Source organism: Pinus tabuliformis, chromosome 5_2 (assembly GCF_031772625.1).
Source record: "Pinus tabuliformis cultivar Carrire ecotype Pingquan chromosome 5_2, CPIR1, whole genome shotgun sequence".
NCBI lineage: Eukaryota > Viridiplantae > Streptophyta > Pinopsida > Pinales > Pinaceae > Pinus > Pinus tabuliformis.
In genome coordinates, this window is record NC_142306.1 from 633,207,719 (window position 1) to 633,230,544 (window position 22,826).

The 22,826-nt window shown below is 39.7% G+C and overlaps 1 pseudogene; it reads right to left on the bottom strand.

The window, feature by feature from the left end:
• Positions 1-908: 908 nt before the first annotated feature.
• LOC149160635 (putative leucine-rich repeat receptor-like protein kinase IMK3) overlaps positions 909-22,826 on the bottom strand; it is a 34,805-nt pseudogene continuing 12,887 nt past the window's right edge.

A 22,826-nucleotide genomic window follows, 5' to 3' on the forward strand; every position in this document is an offset into this window, starting at 1 on the left:
CATAAATTTTCACATCTTTGCCACTGCCAGTGGAAGTGCTGAAAAGAATCTGCAGAATAATAATTTACTGTTTGCAAATGCTACAATACATGACCATAAAATCAAAAGAATAAACGAATAACAACTGTGTACCCAAAAGCAGCATACAGTAATAGTAAAGTATTGTATTGTATAGTTATTATATGATATCATGTATGAGGGTTTTATGCGTGTGAGTCACAAAACCAAAAATTAAAAACAAAAAAATATAACATTATCAAATGATAAAATTTAAAACTATTAAACCTGAGATTAAATAATAATAATACGAGAATTCAATTTAAGTTGAAGATAGTACCAAATCTGATCAACTAGAAGTGGAACCTCTCTTTCCTCCAATTTAGTTCATTCATAATACAATTTTAAACGAATATGAAGTTGAGTTCAAGAGGAAAGATTCATTGGTAGGCATGGTAATTGATCACCTCGTAGCATTCATCTGTGATCTTTTTGAAATCACAGTTTTTATAGCCTCCAATTTAGTTCATACAATTTTAAACGAATATGAAGTTGAGTTCAAGAGGAAAGATTCATTAGTAGGCATGGCAATTGATCACCTCATAGCATTCATCTTTTATCTTTTTGAAATCACAGTTTTTATAGCAAATAAGGGGAAAATATCAGTATCTTTTATAGCCAATAAGGAAAAAACTACTCAGCTAAACCAATCGCATTATTACATGTTACATTTCTTGCTGTTAATCAATCCCTTTGTTAATACTTTGAATGTAGCGATGGTTAAGCAAAAACTACTCAGCTAAACCAATCGCATTATTACATGTTACATTTCTTGCTGTTAATCAATCCTTTTGTTAATACTTTGAATGTAGCAATGATAAAGCATAATCCGTTTTTTCTAATTATTGTTGCTATGATATCATACGTATGACTCCTATATCTACTGCTGTGGAGTGACAAAATTCAGGTTCTATTTCCTCCAGCTGATGGACAACCTCATCCATGTCTGGCCTTGGCCTTGCAAAAGGTGCAGGGTCCACACAATGCATAGCCAGTTGCAAAGCGTTAACTCATCACCATAATTGGAAAAAAAATTCATCAATTTCAGGTCAAAAGCTTCATTAGTCCACTCTTCTTTCAAAGCAACCCAATCAGGAAGGTCCATCTCACAGTCTGCGGTCGTGGGTTCACGTGGTGCTTCGCCAGCCAGAAGCTCCAGCAAGACAATCCTAAAGCTGTATACATCTGTCATGGTGGTGGCTTTCTTCAGTTTTGTGAGTTCAGGAGCCCCTGCTGTGGCAATCACATTAGAATTGGCAGCAGTTGTCATCAACCTAGACAAGCCAAAATCTGCAATCTTGGCATTCAAGTTTGCATCAAACAGGATGTTGCTGGAAGTGACATTTCCATGAATGATGTTCTCATTGATGTGTAGATAAGCAAGTCCTTGCGCTGCACGAATTGCAACTTCCATTCTGGTGTGCCAATTCAAAGGTGTCTCTGTGCCTCTTGCTGCCAAGGAGAAGAAATCATTATTTCTGAGTAATTTTGAGTGATATAAGACCCAAATCGTTTAGGGTGCATTTCCTCAGTATTGGGCCATATACCGATAAAAGGTGAACTGATTTCATTTACATAAACCACATTTTAATGTAAACCTAAGTTTATCAAATTGTGCTCTTATTTGGGTAAGAAAAATACCATGAAGGAATGCTGCAAGGTTTCCACTACGCATGAAGTCAAATTATGATGCCTGATCTTCCCAAGAACATTAGCTTCTGTCTCAAATTTTCTTTGATTCTTTCTTATTCGCTCCCTTAGCTTCTTCACTGCCACTTGATTCCCGTCCTCCAAAGTAGCCTTTTACACAGTTCCATAAGTGCTCTTGCCCATTACTTCTGCAGTTGCACAAAGTCGGCCATCCACTGTGGTATTGCTGTGAATACCTGACAACCATCTGTTGTGGCAACTACATTGGAATTGGCAGCAGTTGTCATCAACCGAGACGAGCCAGAATCTGTAATCTTGTCATTCATGATTGCATCAAGCAGGATGTTGCTGGAAGTGAGATTTCCATGAATGATGTTCTCATTACTGCGCAGATAAGCAAGTCCTGCCCGTGCACCAATTGCAATTTCCATGAATGATGTTCTCATTGCGGCGTAGATAAGCAAGTCCTCGCCATGCACCAATTGCAATTTCCATGAATAATTTTCTCATTGCTGCGTAGCTAAGCAAGTCCTTGTCATGCACCAATTGCAATTTCCATGAATGATGTTCTCATTGCTGCGTAGATAAGCAAGTCCTTGCCATTCACCAATTGCAATTTCCATCCTGGTGTGCCAATTCAAAGGTGTCTTGTCTGTGAGCCTCTTGCTGCCAAGGAGAAGAAAACAGTATCAATCAGAGATTTCTGAGTAATTTTGAGTGATATAAGACCAAATTCGTTTGGGATGCATTTCTCTGGATTGGGCCATATACCAATAAAAAGTGAACTAATTTCATTTACATAAACCACATTTTAATGCAAGCCTAAGTTTATCAAACTGTGCTCTTATTTGGGTAAGAAAAATACCATGAAGGAATGCTGCAAGTTTTTCACCAGACATGAAGTCAAAGACCAAGAGTTTTTCATCTTTAGGTCCCCAGTAATAAGCTCTCAGAAGCAAGCAAATTAAGATGCCTGATATTCCCAAGAGCATTAGCTTCTGTCTCAAATTCTCTTTGACTCTTTGTTATTCGCTCCCTCAGCTTCTTCACTGCAACTTGATTTCCCGTCCTCCAAAGTAGCCTTATACACAGTTCCATAAGTGATCTTGCCCATTAATTCTGCAGTTGCACAAAGTAGGTCATCTGCTGTGAATACCAGACAACCATCTGCTGTGGCAATCACATTGGAATTGGAAGCAATTGTCATCAACCTAGACAAGCCAAAATCTGCAATCTTGGCATTCAATGCAATCACATTGGAATTAGCAGCAATTGTCATCAACCTAGACAAGCCAAAATCTGCAATCTTGGCATTCATGTTTGCATCAAGCAGGATGTTGCTGGAAGTGACATTTCCCTGAATGATGTTCTCATTGCTGCGTAGATAAGCTAGTCCTTGCCCTGCACCAAATGCAATTTCCATCCTTCTGTGCCAATTCAAAGGTGTCTCTGAGCCTCTTGCTGCCAAGGAGAAGAAAACAAGAAAACAGTATCCATCAGAAATTCCCAAGTAATTTTGAGTGATATAAAACACAATTCGTTCGGGGTGCATTTCCTCAGGATTGGGCCATATATCAATAAAAAGTGAACTAATTTCATTTGCATAAACCACATTTTAATGCAAACCTAAGTTTATCAAACTGTGCTCTTATTTGAGTAAGAAAAATACCATGAAGGAATGTTGCAAGGCTTCCACCAGGCATGAAGTCAAAGACCAAGAGTTTTTCATCTTTAGGTCTCCAGTAATAAGCTCCCAGAAGCAAGCAAATTAAGATACCTGATCTTCCCAAGAGCATTAGCTTCTGTCTCAAATTCTCTTTGACTCTTTGCTATTCGCTCCCTCAGCTTCTTCACTGCAACTTGATTCCTGTCCTCCAAAGCAGCCTTTTACACAGTTCCATAAGTGCTCTTGCCCATTATATATGCAGTTGCACAAAGAAGGTCATCTGCTGTGAATACCAGACAACCATCAAAGTGTATAAGCTTTCCTCCTTCGACCACAGCAGCAGTGTCCTTCTCTCCCACAACTTTGCCAATAGAATTCCGACCCAAGAAACAGAAGAGGAGAACTAAACCAATGATCATCATCAAGCCAAGAACGCTCCCAATAATAATTAAAATGAGCCATATAATTTTAAGTATTCTTCCCTTCTTTCACGGTTAGTTCGATTGAGATACTGCTGGAGACCCACTTGGTGATAAGGACTGATTACAAGGGGTTGTAATATCGTATCCACACAGACCCAAATTCCCTGCAAAAGAGGTAGCATTGGATTTTCTTGGCAAATACGATGGGGCAGGACCACGAAGCCGATTGTCAGAGACATTGAAGCTCTTAAGATTGCTCAGCCTTACTAGAGTAGATGGTATGACGCCATTCAGCTTGTTAATTGATAAATCAAGTAATGACAGGCCAGTGATATCTCCAATGGACAGTGGAATCTGTCCAGTCGAATTGTTGTGTCCTAGACACAGGGGCTACCATTTTCTGAAGATTTCCTATTTTGCTGGGAATGGTATCGCTAATTATATTGTGACCTAAATCTAATTGGTTAAGAGAAGTAGGATTGCTGAGGTGTTCTGAAACTTCCATTCAATCTATTATAGGATAGGTCAAGGGCTTGGAACTGTTTAAGATTGCCAAGCTCATTCGGATTGTGTCCTTGAAGTTGATTGTGACTCAGGTTAAGTTGCTGAAGCTTTCTCAGATTTGCCGGTGAGGGGGAATGCTTCCAGCAAATGCATAGTTCTCAATATTCAAGTACTGGAGCTGGTACTCCTGCTTTCCTTCACTCTGTGTATTAGCCAATGAGCTCTGGAGATCATTATTCTGGAGGTTTCGAAATGTCAGAGAAGGATTCTGAGCCAGGTCTGCAGGAAATGATCTAGTGAGGTTGTTGATGCTCAAGTTAACTCTATATAGGTTGCTTGAACTTCCAATCCCAAGAGGAATAGCCCCACTGAATAAATTGTTACTCAGATCCAGATCTTGAAGGGAAGGAAAATCACCAATCCCTTGTGGAATGGTACCAGAGAGCTTGTTGTTAAAGAGTTACACCCGCTTAGGTTCCTCATAACAGCCAGGGAACTTGGCACTGCACCGGCTAAGACATTGTCATGCAGATTCAGCTTTCTCTGTGTAGTGAGCTAACCCACTTGCTCAGTAATACGACCTCCCAAACCCCTCCATGGAATCTGTATTGAGATCACTTGGCCATTAACACATTTGATTCCAAGCCATCCTTCAGAGCATGCTCCAATCCCACTGTCACTCCAGCTCTTCAAAACACCTCGAGGATCATCAAGGGCACGCTTGAAGGCCCCAAGAGCCTGATGATCCTGTTGTGTGACAATCATCCCATCATAATGCCATCATCCCATCATCAGATTTCCCAGTGAGGGGGAACGCTTCCAGCAAATGCATTGTTCTCGACATTCAAGTACTGGAGCTGGTACTCCTGCTTTCCTTCACCCCATGTATTAGGCAATGAGCCCTGGAGATCGTTATTCTGGAGGTTTAGAAATGTCAGAGAAGGATTCTGAGCCAGGTCTACAGGAGATGATCCAGTGAGGTTGTTGATGCTCAAGTTAACTCTAGATAGGTTGCTTGAACTTCCAATCCAAGAGGAATAGCCCCACTAAATAAATCGTTACTCAGATCCAAAGCTTGAAGGGGACGAGAATTACCAATCCCTCGTGGAATGGTACCAGAGAGCTTGTTGTTAAAGAGTTACACGCCCCTTAGGTTCCTCGGAACAGCCATGGAACTTGACACTGCACCGGCTAAGACATTGTCATGCAGATTCAGCTTTCTCATAGTGAGCTAACCCACTTGCTCAGTAATTCGACCTCCCAAACCCCTCCATTGAATCTGTATAGAGATCACTTGGCCATTAACACATTTGATTCCAAGTCATCCTTCAGAGCATGCTCCAATCCCACTGTCATTCCAGCTCTTCTAAACACCTCGAGGATCATCAAGGGCACGCTTGAAGGCCCGAAATGCCTTATTATCCTGCTGTGTGACAATCATCCCATTATAATGCCCTGAAACACTCGGCAAGCCTGATTATCCTGCTGCGTGACAATCATCCCATCATATTGCCCTGAAACACTCAGCAAAAGTGTGAGGAACCAACATCACCAGCCTACCACCGCTAGTTTCTTCCTCTCTTTTCCCATAGTCTTCCCAAAAGAGCTTTAAGCACTATAGCTCCACTAGACCCTTCAGGGACAATATGCAAACCTACAAGCACAGATTAAGAAATTCACAGCTCCAACCTGCTTTACAAAAACAATTCAAAACAAGAGATCAGCTTTACAGCAACACCAACAATAACAGCTAATATAGTAATATGTTGTCTCTGTTAATCCCTCCATATCCAAAAAAAATCAAAATGAGCAATGCATTTTCCTGTCTTCAGAAAGATATTGCTTGAGCATTAAATACATATACATTGCTTCTGCAATACATTGATCACAAAAACTGAAGCATGTACTGCTTCTGCAATACCAATCTAGTCATTCTATACCAAAAATCAAAACACCATTTCTTTTAACCGAAGATTTGAAACTTCTTGGGCATGTGGATTAGGTGATTCTCAGGTAAACCCCCAAACCCATATAGCAATGCACTGAGGATAGAACCTGGGCCAGTTGTGATAAACTCCCACGCTCTCAAATTTGGACTAGATGTGGTAAACTACAGATCTAGCCATTGATTGGTGGGTGAACGATCTTGCAATAATGTACGTGGAAGGTATTTGTCGTGTTTACATTCTTGAGATTGCCTAGAAATAGTATTGGGCAGATTTCAAGTTTCTTGAAAGATTATCATTGAACAAATTATTTTCAGCAACAAGGATTAAAAAATCTCGAAGTAGAACCATGACCTCATAGAGGTGAGCTGTACATTTTAGATTGGTAAAATTCAATAAATTTCAACATATTTGAAAACAAACACTGCTTTAACAACTTTACATGGTAATTTTCAACGTCAAACAATTAACCAAGTGATAGTACTTGGGATCGTCGTGGATTCATCAACATTATTGCAATGACAACCAAGTGATAATATTTGTTGGACTTGTAATCTTCTACGTGTTGATCCTCTAAGGGTTGGTGTGGAAGGTGAACAGTCAAAGGGAGTCAAAGGGAGTCCAACAGACCACTTGGAATATGAAACCAAGGGTCACTAGACTTGTATAAATATGTATCATTGTGAATAATAATGTATTCAAGGTTGATCCTTCATTTCTTTTGTCTTAGCCATTGTTGTGTTTAACATGGTATCAAAGCCACAATTTGTGGCCTTTTCCCACCATTAGTTGTGTGGTCTTTTTCAAACTAGGTGCTCTGCCATTCGACCGTTAAATATCTGACCCTTTGTGCACTATTTTCGCTGCCCTCTCTGCCTTCTGCATTGTCCTCCTCCTTGCAGAAACGTTACATTTACCTCAGAGCAAATCCTGTCAGTTATATTCTAGTTGCGAATGTCAGTTATATTCTAGTTGCGATTTTTGTCCAGTTATATGGCAGCTCTGAGAAACGCCAACGGTGACATATTAATTCACCTGATAATTATCAATCTTGGCATAAGCTCAGTCCTTTCATTTCTCAGGTTTTCCATTACCTCATAACGCTCCATCAATTTAGCCTCTGTCAGGAAATCCATTTGTTTCCTCTCTATGCGACTGAGGTAGGGATAGCTAAAATCGATTTTGATTTCAGACAATGTACACACGCAGTCCTCATTCTTTCTGCATCGATTCATATTCTCTGTGCAAAGTTTCAAGCTGTTCTTATGCATTTACCTTATAATAAGTTGAATACTGTAACTAGGATTAAAATGATTTCTTTTTCTCTATGTTGTCAATGTCGCTATTTCTGCATGCTCAAATAGTTTCCAGTGATGGGAACCTATCTGCTCTAATATGCCAAAGAAATGCCAAATGCCTTACCATTGCTTCTGTGTGTTTTTCTAGAGAAGTCTCCAATCGCAACAGTGTTCTTTCTTCAACTCCATCAACCATCATATGTGAAGATGTTCTACTAGTTCTTGGTGCTAGTGGCGGAGACCTGGAAACTCTGATATTGACAACCGATGGCAAAGATCTTGAAAATTCGTCTTGTTCCCTTATTAGAGAACTAACTAATCTGGGTGGCACTATTTCTTCAACTTCGTGAACTAGTGACTGTGTAGATGTTGCAGATATTGATCCCAAAAATGGGACTCTTTCAGCTTCAATATTTTGATGAAGAGAAGTAGGATGTTCTGACATTTTAGTGTGTCCCTGGCTGTAGCTGTTAAAATGTTAATTTGAACAGCGCGGTGGAGGTTTTCGAAAACCAGCCCGGTCTCCCCGCACCACCATTCGGCGAAGGCAGTTTCCATAGCAGGGGTGCCGACACAATCAGGGTGCGCCACGCGTCCCATGTACGAACACCCCAAAACCATTTTCCCCGGACGGTAACGAGCGTTTGGTTTGCCGGAGGAGGGTGTGCGAACCACGTTGGATCAGCCAAGTGATCTGGGCGCGTGATCTCAGCCGTTGACTCTTCGAAGTTGCCCTCCGCCCGCGTCAAATCAAGTTTCTGCGTGGAGTAAAAGGTTGACCGCCGTAGGAAGAATTAATGGTTTTATTGGTTGGTCGTAGATATTAGGTGGAGGCATAAATTTTAGTCATGGGCATATGTTTTAATGTAGGGATGGGCATACGTCCCATGTGTTTAATATGGTTATGGGGCATATTTTAATATATGCTTTTTATATATATTTTTTTATGATGTAGTAAAGAGACTACGTGTGGTAGTTGAGTGTCGTTTTTTTTGGATATATGTTTTATAAAAACAGTGTGTCGTGTAAGTGTGCACTAGAGTTTTTTTTGGTGAGTGGTGCATGCGCATGGCATTATGTAAGTTTTTTTTTTTTTTGTTTTTCTTGCTGTAAGCACAAAAACGCACAGCAGTGCGAGAGATAAAAGGGATGTAATGTTTTGTTATGCTGGCCATTGAAAAACAGAGGTATGTTTTGAAATTGGTTCATGTAACATCCACCGCAGTGGAAAACAAGAAAATACAGAGACAGAGTTTGTTTTGTAAATTCCTCTCTGCACAGAGGATGAAATTTGTATCAGTTTTTTTTAATTAATAGAAATGCTTTGTGACTGTGTAATGGTGTCTTCTGAGTCATTGTGATTTTTAAGAGGTTCTTGGCAAAAGATTCTGGACAAAGGAAACAGAGCATTGTCTCTGTGGTGAATTTTTATTTGGTTTTGGTATTTCTCCATTTAAAAATACCCAACAGTGGTATCAGAGCAGGCCCAGGCTCTTTAAAAAGTTAAAGAAGCTGAAGGGAGAAGGTTGTTGCTGCAGCAAAACCTCTCAGGCAGACAGAAGACTCAGACAGCGAAGGATTCAGGTATTCCCCAAAAGCATTTCTCTTGTTATTGCTGAAGACAGTCAGTTGTTTTTTAAAAAAAACACAGTCAAGGATTTAAAACCATAGTTCAAGATGCAAGGAATGGCAAGCACAAGCATGGGTATGTTCAACACCCAGCTCCCACACTTTAATGGGAAGAACTATGACTACTGGTCTATAACCATGAGAGCTTTGTTCATCGCTCAGGATATATGGGAACTAGTAGAATATGGGTTTGAGGAACCAGCAGATGAAAATGAGTTCAATGCACTAACTCAGGGAGAGAAGGATCAGCTGAAGCTCAATAGGAAGAAGGATGCAAAGGCCATTGTTTTGTTGTATCAAGCAGTGGACCAGAGTATATTCCCAAGGATAGCAGCAGCTACAACATCACACAATGCATGGCAAACCCTAAAAACTGCCTATCAAGGCATGGAGAGAGTGAAGACAGCAAAATTGCAAATGCTGAGAAAGGATTTTGAAAACTTGAAGATGAAGGAGTCAGACAACATTGAATCATTCTTCACTCATGTGATTGGTGTAATCACACAAATGAGAACTCATGGAGAAACAATTGAAGATAGAAGAATAGTGGAGAAAATATTGAGGGTCTTACCCTCAAGGTTTGATGCCATAGTCACCACCATTGAAGAGACAAAGGATCTCTCAAAATATTCAGTTGATGAGCTACATGCATCACTGATAACTCATGAGCAGAGGTTGAGTAGGAATGAAAACTCATCCCTTGAGCAAGCCTTCAAGACCCAGATGTCCTTTGGAAGAGGAAGAGGTCAAGGCAAAGGAAGCAAAAGAGGAAGAGGCAGAAGCCAGAACAGAGGAGGAAGGAACAGCCCATCAAATGCACAAGGAAGAGGCAGCAATCCAAATCAGAACCAAGGTCAAGGCAGCAACCAACAAAGAGAACAGTATCAGGCTCAAGGACAAAGGTATGATAAATCTAATGTTCAATGCTATTATTGCAAAAAGTATGGACATTATGCTAGTGATTGTAGAAAGAAACAACATGATATGAACAGCAGACAAAGTGCAAATGTTACAAGAGAAAACAGCAGTCAAGAAAATGTCCTGTTAGCTTGTAACATGGCTGAAACACATAGTGAAGACATATGGTTTTTAGACTCAGGTTGCAGCAACCATATGACAGGGAATGTAGCCCTCTTTTCAGCCTTAAATCAGAATTTGAAATCAGAGGTCACACTAGGAACTGATTGTAAAGTGTCTGTTATGGGAAAAGGGGAGGTAAAAATATTCACAAAACAAGGAGAAAAGAAAACCATAGCAGATGTCTACTATGTCCCCGGAATGAGATGTAACCTCTTGAGTGTTGGACAACTTATCCAAAAGGGTTACAATGTTTATTTTGTAAATGATGTGTGCACCATCATGGACATACCACCCAGCAAAAGATGCATTGCTGAGGTAAAAATGACAAGGAACAGGATGTTCCCTCTCCGGATCAGGGCAGACATGAAGAACAAAAGGGAAATGGCAGCAGTCACCCAAGAGGCTTTCCAAAGCGTGCCAAAGGATGAAAATTGGTTGTGGCACTTGAGATTTGGTCATCTCAATTTTGGAGGTCTAAATTTGTTGAGTAGGAAAGGAATGGTAAAGGGATTACCATTGATAGAGAAGCCGGACAGCCTTTGTGAAGGTTGTATATTGGGCAAACAACATAGAGAGAGTTTTCCATCAGGGAAAAGTATAAGGGCAAAGGCACCCTTAGAGATTATCCACTCAGATTTGTGTGGACCAATGCAAGCTCCATCATTAGCTGGCAGCCTATATTTCTTGACATTCATTGATGATTTTACAAGAAAGACTTGGATATATTTCCTCAAGAACAAAAGTGAAGTTTTTGAGAAATTCCAAAACTTCAAAGCACTTGTGGAGAACCAAAGCGGGCTGCACATAAAAGTTTTGAGAACTGATAGAGGAGGTGAGTATATCTCCAATGAATTCCTAAAGTTTTGTAGGGAAAATGGAATTCATAAACAATTCACAACTCGGTACACCCCACAGCAAAATGGAGTTGCTGAAAGGAAGAACAGAACCATCATGGAGATGGCAAGGAGCATGTTGAAGGCAAAGCATTTGCCAAATGAGTATTGGGCTGAAGCTGTACATTGTGCAGTTTATATTTTGAACAGGTGTCCTACAAAAGCAGTCATGAACAAAGTGCCAGAAGAGGCATGGAGTGGGAGAAAGCAAGGAGTCACCCACATGAGAGTTTTTGGGTGTGTGGCCTATGCACACATTCCAGATAAACTAAGGAGGAAGTTGGACAGCAAAGGGGAGAAGTGTATCTTTATTGGATACAGTGATGAATCCAAAGCCTACAGGCTGTACATTCCATCTACCAAGAAGTTCTTTGTTAGCAGGGATGTTCAATTCATTGAAGAGGAAGCTTGGGATGGAAGCATAGAGAAAACAGTGAACATTAAAAACTGTTTGCCTCATGATGAAGATGAAGAGGAGGTGGCTGAAATGAATCCCCAAACAGCAGCACCAACACAAGGACAGCAAGGTACACCATTGAGGATAAATGAGAGTGCTTCTCCAAGCACGCCACAAGGAGGAAATTCAAGTGCATCTTCAAGCACTTGCACACCAAGTGAAAGAGGTAAGAAGTTTAGAAATCTAAGTGACATTTATGATGAAGGAATGAATTCCTTATTTGCCTTGTTTTGTCATGTTGATGATCCTATTCATTTTGAAGAAGCTATTAAAGATAGGAAATGGATAGAAGCTATGGATGAAGAGATGAATGCCATAGAGAGAAACAAAACATGGGATTTGGTTGAGCTACCGAAAGGCAAAGAAGTCATTGGTGTGAAATGGGTCTACAAGACCAAGAGCAATGCTGAAGGCAAGATTGAAAGGCATAAAGCAAGGCTGGTTGTCAAAGGCTACAAGCAGCAGTATGGGAGAGATTATGAGGAGACTTTCGCCCCGGTTGCAAGAATGGAAACCGTGAGAGCAGTGCTGTCCATAGCAGCTCAAAACAAATGGAAAGTCTACCAAATGGATGTGAAATCAGCATTCCTAAACGGAGTGTTAATGGAAGAGGTTTATGTGGAACAACCTCTTGGCTATGAGAAGAAAGGTGAAGAGCACAAAGTGTGCAAATTAAAGAAAGCTCTTTATGGGCTGAAGCAAGCGCCAAGAGCATGGTACAGCCGGATAGATTCATATCTATTGGAGAATGAATTTGACAAATGTGAAGGAGAACCCACAGTCTACATCAAGGAAAAGGATGGTAAGATTTTAATAGTTGTCTTATATGTTGATGATGTGATTTTCACAGGTAATGATGATCAGCTCATTAAGAATTTTAAATCAGTCATGAAGGATGAATTTGAAATGACTGATATGGGTTTGTTGAGATACTTCTTAGGCATAGAAGTAGATCAAAATGAAAAAGGAATTTTTATATCTCAAGCAAGATATGTAAATCAAGTTTTGGGCAGATTTAAGATGGAAGAATGCAAGGCAGCAATCACTCCCACAGTAATGGGATTAAAGCTCAGCAGAGAGGACAGCAGCAAGGATTTTGATCCTAGCTTGTATAAAAGCATTGTGGGCAGCCTTATGTATTTAACAGCAACTAGGCCTGATATTATGTATGCTGTTAGTTTGATTTCCAGGTTCATGGAGAGGCCAAAGGAAGCACATTGGCAGGCAGCAAAGAGAATTTTGAGGTATGTCAAAGGCACTAAAATGTTTGGAATTTTATATCATGCCTCAAAACATTCAGATTTGATTGGGTACACAGATAGCGATTGGGCTGGAAGTGTAGATGATCGGAAAAGCACTTCCGGTTATGTTTTCAATATGGGTTCAGGAGCCATTTCATGGGCTTCTAAGAAGCAGTCCATTGTAGCATTGTCTACAGCAGAGGCTGAATATGTGGCAGCGACAGCAGCAGCTTGTCAGGCAGTTTGGATGAGAAGGATGTTGAGAAGCTTAGGCCAAGAGCAGGCAAAAGCAACAGTGGTCTTTTGTGACAATAGCTCAGCTATTGCCTTGTCAAAGAATTCAGTGTTTCATAAGAGAACGAAACACATCGACACAAGGTTTCACTACATCAGAGAGTTAGTGAACAATGGAGAAATTGTCCTAGAACATTGCAGGACCCAAGAACAGGTTGCGGACATCTTGACAAAGCCACTGGTTCAGAAGAGTTTCGAATTTTTGAGAAAATGTTTGGGAATGACTGAACGTGCGGCTGTTAAAATTAAAGGGGAGTGTTAAAATGTTAATTTGAACAGCGCGGTGGAGGTTTTCGAAAACCAGCCCGGTCTCCCCGCACCACCATTCGGCGAAGGCAGTTTCCATAGCAGGGGTGCCGACACAATCAGGGTGCGCCACGCGTCCCATGTACGAACACCCCAAAACCATTTTCCCCGGACGGTAACGAGCGTTTGGTTTGCCGGAGGAGGGTGTGCGAACCACGTTGGATCAGCTCAGTGATCTGGACGCATAATCTCCGCCGTTGACTCTTCGAAGTTGCCCTCCGCCCGCGTCAAATCAAGTTTCTGCGTGGAGTAAAAGGTTGACCGCCGTAGGAAGAATTAATGGTTTTATTGGTTGGTCGTAGATATTAGGTGGAGGCATAAATTTTAGTCATGGGCATATGTTTTAATGTAGGGATGGGCATACGTCCCATGTGTTTAATATGGTTATGGGGCATATTTTAATATATGCTTTTTATATATATTTTTTTATGATGTAGTAAAGAGACTACGTGTGGTAGTTGAGTGTCGTTTTTTTTGGATATATGTTTTATAAAAACAGTGTGTCGTGTAAGTGTGCACTAGAGTTTTTTTTGGTGAGTGGTGCATGCGCACGGTGTTATGTAAGTTTTTTTTTTGTTTGTTCTTCTTGCTGTAAGCACAAAACGCACAGCAGTGCGAGAGATAAAAGGGATGTAATGTTTTGTTATGCTGGCCATTGAAAAACAGAGGTATGTTTTGAAATTGGTTCATGTAACATCCACCGCAGTGGAAAACAAGAAAATACAGAGACAGAGTTTGTTTTGTAAATTCCTCTCTGCACAGAGGATGAAATTTGTATCAGTTTTTTTTATTAATAGAAATGCTTTGTGACTGTGTAATGGTGTCTTCTGAGTCATTGTGATTTTTAAGAGGTTCTTGGCAAAAGATTCTGGACAAAGGAAACAGAGCATTGTCTCTGTGGTGAATTTTTATTTGGTTTTGGTATTTCTCCATTTAAAAATACCCAACAGTAGCGGCAGAAGATTCCAATCCTTTAACATCAAGCATTAATGGTCTAAGAGCGCGCTCATAACTCACACAACACATATGCAGCAGGCAAAGCGCACATAAAGTGCACGAATAGGTCACACCGCACATCGGTGGAAGTTGTCCGCCTCCATCTACATCCGGCGATGAAATTATAAACATTCTCGCTACTGGAAGCATTGAAACAATAGTCTGCTTGAACTTCTAGTAATAAACCACTTGAATTTGGTGACAAGGGATTTGCATGTTCACGAGGCTTTACCATTTGAGAGCAACCTATTTTTAAGCAGCACATCATTGATGATATCACAAAGTAAGGTAGCAAGCTACGTGGACTTTCCTTCGGAGAATTAAAATCAGCTTCAATGTTTTTTTGTGTTTAATATATCGATCAATATTTTTGCTACAACTAGGAGGGTGTAGCCAAGAGCTCTGAGGTGAGACTAGTGAGCGATCAATTTTTGAAGACTTACTGTTAGAGGCCGAGTATCAAACGCTGATAGTGGACGTGCCAACTGAAAACTACTATGCAGACCCTCTACTAGAAAGGGTTTTACGTCGACCTAATTATGAAGAATCGTTTATTATGAAGCATTTAAACTCTAGTAAATGCAATGAGTATGTCCAGTCGACTTACTATATACAGTGCAAGTATTTTCAATGAAGACAAGCTCGTTTCATAAGCTTGGATCTCAGGCTTTTATAAGCTCGCATCTCAACATTGGTTATTGTATCGTTGAAGTCCAAGGGAACAACAGAGTTCAGGTTTCTACTTGCAACCATATTGCGCACAGGCCGAATTTTCAAATTTGATACTCTGGAAAGCTTCTCTAACTAGTATAATATTGATGCTCCTCTAAGTTTCCACAAGTTTAGTAAGTATTTCAAAGTGAGATTGTTACTCCTATTAGTGATCCTAGAACCCCAGGTGTTAATGATCTTGGTGCACAACTTTCATAAGAATTAGGCACTGTTTATGTTCTTTAAAGTTGCAGCAATTTGGCATTATCTAAGATATATGTTCGTAAGTTCACTTTACATTCTAAGCAAGTGCATTTGTAGTTCAAGCATTATTGTCAAATGGATTGAATTGATGATGCATTAAAGTTATTGAATACTCTAATTTATTCCACTGTTGACGGGATGGTAAAAGTCAGTTAGGGAACTCTTTTTGACATCAAAATTTGTTTACAAAATGCACAAGAAAACATTGATTTTTTGCAGTAGGAGTCTCACTTTCAGCAAGATGAGTTACAGTAGAAAAGGCATCCTTCTGAACTTGTTTTTGTTCAGAACAATCCCCTATTTGACTTCGAAATAGGATACTATCAGCAGCAACCAAGTCATCAAATCAATAAAGTTGAGGTTGATTTAGATCAAGTGCCCATTTTAGAAGCAGCTTTGCATACAGGTGTGGAAATTCAACGTTCACTTCCCAACCCAATCATCAGTCCTTGGAAAGAGCTTGTGCATAACAAGCACAAAATTGGTCTTGGGTATCACAAGGATGTGTCCTTTCATATTTCAGATTACTCAAAGCCCATCGAGTTCTATAGTGTTGGGTTTATTCATGACAATTCACCTTCAGTTGTTCTTGGTTCTGGTCCTCTTCCACAACAACCACAACAAATTGTTACATGTCAACATTGTGACAAATTTGGCCATATGAAAGATCATTGTTTTGATCTTCATCCATGTGAGCACTATCATAAAACCACTCATTCTTCAAACAGACGCTTCAAAAACAAGCCTCCTGCAAGAACAAAAATTCGTTTTGGATGAACCGCTTCTTGGCAATGGGCTTCAACAACCAAGAAGATATTTCAGTCATATGTCAGAACTTGTTCTAGAGTATTGAACAATCTTGCAGTTGACTTTTCTCCATCTTCTCACCTTGTCTCTGACAGGGGGGGAGTGATGGTCATATACAAGCTTCAAAGCCACATCAAGCGAGCACGAGCCACAACTTTCCATACCATATTCAGAGTTGTAGCCAGAGAAAGAGATGCCCTTGAGCATACCTTTGGTTGGTGGTTAGCCTTAAACCATCTATGTGGGGTTGGGACCTCCTTTTTCAAGTTGAGCTTCTCCCTCTTCAAATAATTTGGGACACTTCCTCTAGCATAAGACTTCAGCTTCTTGCCATTTTTGGAAGAGTTTCAAGAATTGCATTAAGAATTCTAGAGTTGGTGGTTATCCTTAAACCACCGCGGGTTGTAGACCTCCCTTCTTCCAAGTTGAAGGTCTCCCTCTCCAAAGCATTAGGGACACTTCCTCTAGTAGAACACTTCAGCTCTAAGTTGCATGAAGCGCCAAAATATTTCGAAGTTTCTGAAACGGGTATGTTTAGAAACATCACCTCCCAAAAATGGAAACATTGGCTGAAATGTCATATATATATATATATATATATATATATATATATATATATATATATATATAAGTGAATAACATAATATTTTGCAAGAAAAAAGGGAATAAGACCCATAGATGAAATTATAGAAGGAAAACCAAGTCTATATTGACTCTCATATATGATTACATTACGGTCGAGTTTCGCAGCTTCAAGTACGGGTATGTCTCAAAACGTCAGGTCCCTAGAAATTTTGTGCAACATAGCTTCAACTTCTTGCCAGATTTGGAAGAGTTCCAGGAACTGCACTAAGTGTTCCAATGTTGGTGGTCATATTTAAACCATCACCTTATACCAACATTTCAGAGAGCACATTCAGCCTAATGTTGCCATACATTTTTGCACATTTTGTATTACAGCTCTCTTCTTGGACTCATACATACCCCTTCAGATTAAGGGGGGGATATGTTGGACACGTAATCCTCTAAGGGTTGGTGTGCAAGTTGAACAGTTAACAAGAGTCCAAGAGACCACTTGGAATGTGAAATCAAGGGTCACTAGACTCGTATAAATATGTATCATTGTGAATAATAATGCATTCAAGGCTGATCCTTCATATCTTTTGTCTTCGCCACAGTTGTGTTTAACAAGATCAGGTGGAGGGAAAGGGAAAATGGAGGGAGTCTGTATTTTGTTGAGTCTTATAAGAGTTTTATATGGGTTGTTCCCAATTCTTATACGAGTCGTTGTGTCAATAGCGAGACGAGTCTTATACGAGTACATGCAACATTGGATAATACCATGAAACCATGACATTGTGTGAACAACAAATATTTCAACGGGTTGAAGGAAGATAGTAAAAGATGCGGAAATCTCAACCAATTTTGAGAGAAAGGCTTTAAATATTCTTCCGGTGTTTCATTTCCAAGTTCCATAAAGTTATGGATAGGAAAGAATTTCATCAAATAGAAATTTTTTCTATCAATCATACTACTTTGATGATTGAAGCGATATATGAGGATTGATAATGTAAGTACTTTATTTATGAGAAAAGCATGAGTTACCCATCCCATCTTGTCCACTACATTTACACAGAGTATAAAGTATCTTCACCACCTAACCTTTTCACACTATACAAAGTGAACAAATATAATTTAGTATGAGACCGAAAATGAAAGATATAATACACTAAATCACAAACAAATGGAATGACGAATTAACCATGCATGCCTCCCTTCTCATGACCATTGCCCACACCCATGGAATCATTAGCCATAGAGAAAAGTAAGTGAATCATTACCATACTAATTGATTGGTTAAAGCATTAATATGGTTACCTGCTCCACATTTATGTTCTCATTCATGCAACAAGTTGTTTGGCCGTGTGTGTAATGAAGGTTGGATAAGTCTATCTTGTCTTGTCACGCCTTGCAATGTAGGTGGCATATCATTGTTGTATTATATTTGTCATCATTGGTCTAATTTTTTGATTCATGTGCTATAATTGTCATCATTGGTCTGATTTTTCTCATGAATCGAGGAGGAACTGTAAAGGTTGTTTTAGTATGCTAATTTATTGGGACAGCGAAGTTGATCCCTATGTTGTTGTAGCCATAGTTTTAAAACCGGTCGGCACGAATCAAAAACCGACCAAACTGACCAATTCATTAGGCAACCAAGTCAAACCAGGCAAAAAACTCAATTTAAGGGCTAACTTCGCCAAAAAATCACAACAACCAGACCAAACCGGCCGGTTTTTTACAAAACCAATCGATTTATGTTCAAACCGGATGGTTCTGTCATAAACTGGATAGCTCATTACCAAGGTCGCGACGGACAGTGACAGACCCACACAAACTCTTTTTGGAAGCTTCCTGGGTGTTTTGAAGGAAAAGTAAGGGTTGTTTCCCTCCAAAAACACCCTCTCCAAGCCTTTAAAAGGAGATCACCCCCCTCATTTGTCTCACACATCTCATTTGGAGTTTTTGTCAGTTTCATTGGGAGCTTGGAAAGTGTTGAGTTTTTGCTAGAGTAGTGGAACAACAAATATTTTGAGCTAAGTACTAGCCACCATGCCTCCAAAAGCCAAGGATATTGTATGGGCTCATGGTGATATGATTGATGGAAAAATGACCTACAAATATTGCCAAAAATCTATTGAAGGAGGGGGTATTAACAGGTTCAAGCAACACTTGGCTAGGATAGGAGGCCATGTAAAGCCATGTGGAGCACCAAATGAAGTAATAAGGCAGAATACCTTCAGAAGTTTGAGACTCAAGTCACTGAACTAGCAAAGAATTTTGTGACTCAAGCAATTGCAAAGTTTGGGAGTAGAAACTCAAACAATTGATTTTGATCATGATGAGAAGTTTCAACTTTCAAGTGATAATGTTGATCATTAATATCATATATGAAGACTTGTAGTAGACTGTAGGCCAATGGTCCCATAGCTTGTAGCATTGATTTTGGACTTTATAGTCCATTTAGAGCCTCATTGCTTATGTATTTTCTCGATGATATGCATTGCACTGGGTGTCAACTGTCATTTTGATATATTCACGTTTACATGGTATATAGATGAGAAAATTTTGCATATTTTGTCTCTATTGGTTTAGAATCATGGTTTTAATTTTTAAATCTTAAGTTTTTTCATTAAAAATTAATTATTTCATGTTTTTTTTTAAAACTGGTTCATTGAGATCTGACCAGTCCCAGCTTGACCAGTTGCGGTTTGAAACCCAGTTTATTAGGTGGACTGGTCCGGTCAGCGATTCTAGTTTTTAAAACTACGCTTTTCAAAGCTCTGAATTGTCAATATTATATTTCCGTTGTAATAAAAGTAACTTTCAGATCTGTGTATTAAGATAGAACTTTCCTTAAGGGGCTCCGGAATAGTGTACGCATAAAGTCTTTGGCGTGCTTACATTCTTGAGTTTTCCTAGAAATAGTACTGGGCAGATTTCCAATTTCTTGAAAGTCCATTGAACAGAGATTTCCTAGAAATAGTATTGGGCAGATTCCAATTTTCTTGCAAGTCCATTGAACAAATTTGTTTCAGCACCAAGGATTAAAAATTTTAGACATATTTGAAAATGAACACTGCTTTAACAAGTTTACATGGTAATTTTCAACCTCAAACAATTAACCAAATGATAATACTCACGGTTCATCATGGATTTATCAACATTATAGCAATGACAACGATGAATAATAGACCTTGAAAATGTGAACCCCAATTAATTTATTTATTTTTAATCAAAGTACTAGGAGAAGCAATAATATCACACCCACTAACAAGATGATATACCATGAAACCATGACAAAAGGATAAATCATTGTACGAAAAACAGATATTTCAATGGGTTGAAGAAAAAGATTAATTATTAAGAGGAAAGCATGACTTACCCATCCTCTCTACTACATTTGCAAAGTGTATAAACTATCTTCACCACCTGACCACCTTACATTGTACAGCTGTAATCACACACTATACAAAGTAAACAAATATATTTTAGTATGAGACCAAAAGTAAAAAATATAATAAACTAAATAACAAATAAATGGAAAGAAAAATTAATGGTGCATGCTTCCTTTCCCCTGACCATTGCCCAGATGATTGTGGGCATTCCTTCACTACAACACCCCCCACTACAACTCCCCTTACTTCACCCAATGTGGATGCATTAGTGTCCCTTGCTACAACTCCCCTTGCTTCATCCACTGCTACAACAACACCCCTTGTCTCATCGACTTTCGTTGCACCAGCCCACCCTACTACAACTCCCCTTGTCTCATCGACTTTCGTTGCACCAACCCACCCTACTACAACTCCCCTTGTTTCATCCACTATGGCTACACTAGAAAACCCTACTACAACTCCCTTTGTTCCATTCACTTTTGTTCAACCAACATCCCCCACTACAACTCACATTATTCCATCCAATGTTGTTGCACGAATCTCCAATACCATGACTCCCCTTGTTTCATCCACTATGGTTGCACTAGCCCCCCCTGCAACAACTTCCCTTGTCTCATCCACTACGGTTGCACCAACCTCCCCTACTACAACTCCCCTTGCTTCACCCACTGCGGTTGCAATAGTGTCCCCTACTACAACTCCCCTTGCTTCATCCACTACTACAACAACTCACCTTGTCTCATCGAATTTGGTTGCACCAAGCCACCCTACTACAACTCCCCTTGTTTCGTCCACTATGGCTGCACTAGAAATCCCTACTACAACTCCACTTTTTCCATCCACTTTGGTTGAACCAACCTCCCCCACTACAACTCACATTATTTCATCCCTTTTGGCTGCACTTGTTGACCCTGCACTTTATGACAATGTACACATTGATTACATTAAATCAATGTGTACATTGTCATAAAGTGCAGGGTCAACAAGTGCAGCCAAAAGGGATGAAATAATGTGAGTTGTAGTGGGGGAGGTTGGTTCAACCAAAGTGGATGGAAAAAGTGGAGTTGTAGTAGGGATTTCTAGTGCAGCCATAGTGGACGAAACAAGGGGAGTTGTAGTAGGGTGGCTTGGTGCAACCAAATTCGATGAGACAAGGTGAGTTGTTGTAGTAGTGGATGAAGCAAGGGGAGTTGTAGTAGGGGACACTATTGCAACTGCAGTGGGTGAAGCAAGGGGAGTTGTAGTAGGGGAGGTTGGTGCAACCGTAGTGGATGAGACAAGGGAAGTTGTTGCAGGGGGGGCTAGTGCAACCATAGTGGATGAAACAAGGGGAGTCATGGTATTGGAGATTCGTGCAACAACATTGGATGGAATAATGTGAGTTGTAGTGGGGGATGTTGGTTGAACAAAAGTGGATGGAACAAAGGGAGTTGTAGTAGGGTTTTCTAGTGTAGCCATAGTGGATGAAACAAGGGGAGTTGTAGTAGGGTGGGTTGCTGCAACGAAAGTCGATGAGACAAGGGGAGTTGTAGTAGGGTGGGCTGGTGCAACGAAAGTCGATGAGACAAGGGGTGTTGTTGTAGCAATGGATGAAGCAAGGGGAGTTGTAGCAAGGGACACTAATGCATCCACATTGGGTGAAGTAAGGGGAGTTGTAGTGGGGGGTGTTGTAGTGAAGGAATGCCCACAATCATCACTTCCCAAATTTAAACAAAAACAGATATGGGTTTTACACCAAATAGTAATCAACCATGGCAAAAAGAAATACAAAACTAACAAAAAGAAATCATGTAAAGAGAAACAATAGATAGAGACACTCATCTGCAACCCCAACCCCAAAATGTGTGATGCCCAACCAACGAAACCCTACACACCAAAAGAGGTATCATTAGTAATATTAAATATATACAAAAAGTTTTAAGAAATGTGAAACAAATATCAAAGCATTTTATGAAAAATATTGCATAGAAACCAACAATATTATGAGAACATTTCCAAGCAGAATTTGACACCAATGACAATTATGAATGGGACAACAGGCATATCAGTTTCTCTAAAAGGTTAATTCAAAATTGAACTCCGATCTAAAACAAGACAAAAGAAACAAAAAACAACAGAGTTCAAGTTTCTACTTGCAACCATATTGCGCACAAGCCGAATTTTCAAATTTGATACTCTGGAAAGCTTGTCTAACTAGTATAATATTGATGCTCCTCTAAGTTTCCACAAGTTTAGTAAGTATTTCAATGTGAGATTGTTACTCCTATTAGTGATCCTGGAACCCCACGTGTTGATGATCTTGGTGCACAACTTTCATAAGCATTAGGCATTGTTTATATTCTTTAAAGTTGAAGCAATTTGGCATTATCTAAGATATATGTTCATAAGTTCAATTTACATTCTAAGCATGTGCATTTGTAGTTGAAGCATTATTGTCAAATGGATTGAATTGATGATGCATTAAAGTTATTGAATACTCTAATTTATTCCACTGTTGAGGGGATGGTAAAAGTCAATAAGGAAACTCTTTTTGACATCAAAATTTGTTTACAAAATGCACAAGAAAACATTGATTTTTTGCAACTGGAGTCTCAGCTTCAGCAAGATGAGTTACGGTAGAAAATGCATCCTTCTGAACTTGTTTTT